We start from the raw sequence: 6,032 nt of genomic DNA on the forward strand, positions 1-6,032 counted from the left end.
TATCTTTTGGCCCTTGTGATTTTTCTCTTATTCTCTGATTGTTTTGGTGTTTATTCTTCAATCCCCTACACACCGAGAAAAAAGGGATATGGTTTGAGCAAGAAAATAAAAAATTGGAGGAAATATTCAAAGGTAACAAAATAGAATCTAACATTTTTATCTATTGGATGTGGAAAAACAAAACATATAATATAAAAAGACCAAATAAAAGAGGCTTAGAAAAAAGACAAAAAAAAAAAAAATAACAACAACAACAATGGTGGATGACATGGTAATCGAAACCCGAGGTGAAGAGTCATATGCTGATGACCTAAGGATAATTTTTGACAAAACTCGAAGGTATGACATGAGGTTAAATCCAGCTAAAGGCACCTTTGGAGTCCAGGAAGGAAAGTTCCTAGGATTCATGATTACGGAAAGAAGTATATAAATAAATTCCGACAACTGTTAATTTATCCTTGAAATGTGCAGTTCGACGTCCATAAAAAAGGTACAAAGAATAGTAGGACGAATCGCGTTATTATCGCAGTTCCTGCAAAAATCATGAATAAGTTGTTTCTCCTACAATATTTGTCCTACTATAATACACAAAAACCGTTGCCTGTAATCTACGAGAATAATTTTATGTTCGTGGGGAATGACGGCATTGGCTTCACCTTATACAACGGTCTTTTATTCAAATAACAATGCTTTGTTAAACCCAAACAACAATGCTTTGTTAAACCCGTAGCTGTAGCTACCCTTTACATAACATTTTTCAATTTTACTACAACGGTTTTACGTCATTGTCTAGAGAAAACCTTTCTCGCTGTTTACTGTTAGAGAATGAGTTTATGGTAGAATCACCAATGGTGTTGCACCATTCTTTTTGTGGAAATTGTTCTTGAAGGCCTTTTTTTTTAATCACTCATAGTAAGGTACAACATTGCTTCATAACTGTAACAAAAAAATATATTTTTGTTACAAAAATTTATGTAAATGATTGTATTTCAGAAAAATAATTTTAGTCAAACATTATTATTGTAACACTGTAGTAAAGTTAAAAATATAATTGTTGTGATAATACAAAATTATTGCAATACTATAGTTAAAGTTCATTGTCCCCTGTAATAGTGGTCAAACATCATATATTGCTCTACATATGATAGCAACTTGTCAAGCAAATAATGATAATTGATGAGGTGTTGTAATTGTTGGGCATTCATATGACGTACTGATATAATTTTTCTGATTTATGTTCTAGAGAAAAGGAGACAATCAAAATAACATCTTTAAAATAAAAATATTCGTCTATAAAACAAAACAAACAGAGAAAACTTAAGTATCGACATCTATCTATTCATCTTGTGCTTCTAAATGTTGAAATTCTTTTATCAATATCACCATCATTCATCTACAAAGTAAAAGTAATATATTCAATAAGTAACATCAATGTAGATATAAAATTTAGTTACATCAACAATATCATTTAGCAAGAAATCCATTGCTATTTCAGAAGCGAAAAAGAGGGTTACAATTGTGACTATTTAGAAAGATGCTAGAATAGGAAAGCTCTCTAGTATGCACATCGAGGAATAAATCCTTATGCATTGATAAAGTAACAACTATTTCCAATAATGACTATGAGAGCAATACATAAATATTTCAAGATGAATCAATTTAAATGCAAAGTAGACTTGAAAACAAAGTGAGCAAACATACTGATTCAAACATAAGTCATCAATAACATAGTTCAATCTTACTTGATTATTATTAGGAGCATGTCCTGATGTAGAAGAATGTAGAGCACTGTTAGCATTAGTTGGAGTTGATAACAAAGATGCTAAAGCTTCTATATTCAATTCTGAGGTGTTTTCATTCAAAGTTGTTTTCAGAAGAAGCTGAAATTTTCCTTCCATTGCTTCCATTTTCTAACATTTCTTCTGAAGATTAGTATTCCGACAACGCGTTTTGTTTTGCTCATCAGTTCTCCTAGAGACTTGTGATTCTATTAAACTTTGAAAACAAAGAGCCTTTATAAATCAGAGTTGTCTCATAATTTTATTGTTTTCACCAACCCCTTTGTTCTTCTCAACAATTTTCTTAGATGGTTCAAGAATTGGTTGGACTGCAACTACCTTTTGGTCTTGTTTGAATTAAATTCTCAGCTTCTAATAATTGCTTCAATTGGTCTACCTTTTGAATGCTTCCTCTAAACGAGCTTTTTCATGAACTTTTGTCTTTCATGGGTTATCCAAAAAAGTTCTGATTATATTATCATATTTTTTATATGTGCATCACATTAAGAGTATGAGGTAAATTATTTTGCTTCCAATATGGCAACTCAGAAAAATTGACTTTTTCTTCCATGGACCATCACTATGTTTCTTTTGCATCTTACCAAAAGCATTGTTGAATCCCTTTAACAAATCCAAGATATCTCCCTCTATTAAAAATTATAGTGGTGGCCTATTTTCTATGCTCCCAATAGAAATCCCTTTCATTTGATCTATATTTATGATCCATAGGCAAATAAACACGATAACCCATATAACACATCTTTTGACTATGCTTCAAATAAGTCAAATTAGAGTTATAATTACCACAAAGACATGCAAATTTCCCTTTAGTACTCCACCCACTCAACATAACATCCCTAGGAAAGTAACTAATAATCCACAAGAGAGTTGCTCGCATTTGAAATGTTTGCTCTAGTGATGCATTATATGTTTCTACTCACAAATGTCGTAAAACCTTTAACTCTTCAATCCATGGTTGGAGGTACACATCAATCTTATTCCCTAACGATTTTGGTCTAGGAATTAGTAAAGACAACATAACATACTCAACCTTCATGCAACACCAAGGTGGATTAAATCATACACTGGTCAATCCAAGTCTTATATTACGCGAATATAAAAGCAAAGTTTGGATGTCATTTATCAAACTATTTCCATGGGAAGGTGCAAACACAAGAAATTGAGTTTATTGTATTTGACTAAGTTGATAAATTTTTCATTATTTGATTAAATTGATTTAGACTTGATGATTTATTTGCAGTAGAAATATAAACAAGACTAAAGAGTGAAGAAATAAAGTTACAGAAGTAATTTATCATGTTTCACCACTAACTTGACTACGTCCAGTCCCTTCACTCAGAAAGATTTAATCAACTAATTCAAAAACTCTAATTACAAAGCGCCTGACCCTCAAAGTTAGTCTTCTTAAACAACCTGACAACCACATACTTTTGAGGAACACGCACATCTTGACTCTACCAGTCAAGTCTTTCCCACACAATATAACAACCCGAAACTATTGATGGCAAACTAACACCACTATCGAGTTTGAATACAAAGGTTTGGAACTAGAGTATTTGCTTCTAACAAGTTGATTATAACAATGACTATCACACTCTAAGAAAATCACTCAAAAAATATTTTGCATTCCAATAATTGTTTCTCTTTTTGAACTCTAAGATGAATTTGGAATTTTTGTGCTTGAGTTATTATACTCTTTTATGATTTTTCGATGATCTTCTTCAACCATGAGTATCTAGTCATAGATAAAATTAAGGCTTCAATTTAGTCCTTGCTTAATTCTTAATTGTATCTTCATTCCTAGCTTGGTCAACAATGATCTTATTAAAAAATAATTCTTAACATGATACTTTTTGATAATATGTTCTTTAGCCAATTCTTTATATCTGAATCCAATCTGAACAATTCTTCTAGATTGATTATGTTCAAAAAATTTCACATTGAGTTTGTAAATTATTTAGATTGATTATGTTCGTATTTTGTTCAGAATGAATTAGTAAATTCTTTATATTGATTTTGGTCGTATTTTATTCAGATTGAGTTTGTAAATTTGTCAAATTGATATTGTGCATATTTTGTTCAGTTTGAGTTTGTAAATTCTTCATATTAATATTTCATTCCTATTGCTTACTTTGAACTGGGCGGGAACATAGTATTGGAACGGTTCTTGAACTTTCACAACTAGGAATATGACTAAGTCTAATTCAGTATTTTGTCATTTGTCAAAATTTGAATCATATCTTTGCAAATAATAAATTTGAATCAAATTTTATTTTATATTATCTTCAAAAACACGAATCTTCTTTCCTACTATGTGAAGTCAAATATATTGTTCTCATAAAATACTTTTGTTAACATCAAAACTCTAAGTATAAAACCAGCTTGGATCCAACACCATGCTTCTCAATCAGTAGGATGCCACAACTTCCCATTTTTCGAAGTCTCTTCTTCATGCCACCTTAATGAGCTAGCCGTATTTGAACACATAAACATCCCTTGAAGTTTGGGAATCTTAATATGATCATCATTAAGATCATTGGATTTGTTATCTCTTCAACATGACGAACCCAAACATCATATTAAATAATTTTGTACTACCTTCCTTGTCCATCAAATGGTGTTGTAACATTCATCACATGGACATCTCATTTCCGCGGGGTTTTTCCTTTGGTGTATGCATAATCTAAAAAAAAGTCAAGACCATTTTGATACTCTTTACTCTCTGGCCGATTTTATCCATTCCTTGTCCATCAAGTTCATGAGGAGACTACTATATAGAGAAATAATTTCAAAGGGATGTTGGTACGTGTTCGATCAAAATCTAGTACGAGAAATAATTTCTTTATAAACTTTTTTTTAATTTCAAATTTATGTTATCCAATTTTTTATTAAAGATTTTATGATAGATTTTACGATAGATAATTTATCATCATCCTCTTCCAAAATCCTTTTAACTTGAGTTTTTCTTATAACATGACATAGGTGGAGTAATTTATCAATATATTACTATTAGTACGGTATTTGATAACCATATTATATCGTCATGTGTGAACAAAGAAAACAAAGAACAAATATTGTGAGGTATGAAACAAACCATAGCAAGAGGTTCACACTCTTTAGTTAAAAAAAAGTGGTCATATGCATTAACTGCTTCAATTTCAACAAATAGTTCATATATTATGCAACAAGTTACAAGTGATCATAAAGAAATAAAAAGTAATTAATTGATATGTAATATAAATAAAAAGTTCATAAAGAAATATAATTAATATTAATGCATCTGCAGGTTTCTTTTCCATCATTACAGTGGGGTAGTGGTAGTATTGAGATTTTGTATATTCCCCCAATAGTGTATTCTCAACCAAATAATAAGTTCAATACAAATAAAAAGTTTTTACACAAATCGTGTAAGAATGATGAGAAACTCACAAACTGGTTTGTTAAAAAAGAATAGTTTTAACACAACCTTAATCATTCAAACAAAAAGGAAATCAATCAGCAAATAGAAAAATATCAAAAAGAACTAAACCTTTCAAAAATAATATACTGCTTTGAACACATTGAGCACCATAATCAAAATCAAATTTCCAAATGTTGTCATATTATTAAACAAAATGACATGTACTGCAGTATTGTTAGAGCATCTACAACGGGAGTGAAAATGAGTTCGTCCGTCAGCGTGTAATTAGAGCATCTACAGCGGTGAACTCAATGTGGGTTCTTTAGATGGGGTCCACTGTGCCACATCATCTTGAAGCAATTCCCTCATTTTCTACTTCAACGGTGAACTCAACATATTCAAGTTCTACTATGCCACATCACTCTAAATTAACTCATTCATTTTTTACGGTTTAACTTTTAAAAAATCATATTATATTCCATTCCTTTAACTTATACATTAATATTCCATTTTATTATAACTTAAAAATATTAATTTAAATGAAAAATAAATAAAAAAGTACGTTAATAAAAACTTTAATAAACTTCTATAACAAAAATTGTGAAAAAAAAGTATGAGTAACAAATTGTTTCTATTAATGAGCTAACAATAGTAATTAAAGGAGAAAAAAAAGGCTAAGGGTGGTATATTAACTAAAAAAAAACTAATGGTTACAAAATTATTATTATTTAATAAATTAAAAAGAAGTTAACAGCTATAAATTAATAAAAAATGATAAATTTATTATTATTATTAATAAATTAATAAAAGGTAACGATTATAATTATATTATT

General features: G+C 29.8%; 1 long non-coding RNA gene across 1 annotated transcript in view; it reads right to left on the reverse strand.

The window, feature by feature from the left end:
* Positions 1-1,022: 1,022 nt before the first annotated feature.
* LOC113788202 (uncharacterized) overlaps positions 1,023-6,032 on the reverse strand; it is a 7,684-nt gene continuing 2,674 nt past the window's right edge. Inside the window, exon 3 of the long non-coding RNA XR_003474698.2 lies at positions 1,023-1,393. This is a non-coding gene — a long non-coding RNA (uncharacterized lncRNA). The remainder of the gene's footprint in view (positions 1,394-6,032) is intronic.

The sequence above is a fragment of the Cicer arietinum genome, chromosome 4, assembly GCF_000331145.2.
Source record: "Cicer arietinum cultivar CDC Frontier isolate Library 1 chromosome 4, Cicar.CDCFrontier_v2.0, whole genome shotgun sequence".
Classification (NCBI taxonomy): Eukaryota; Viridiplantae; Streptophyta; class Magnoliopsida; order Fabales; family Fabaceae; genus Cicer; species Cicer arietinum.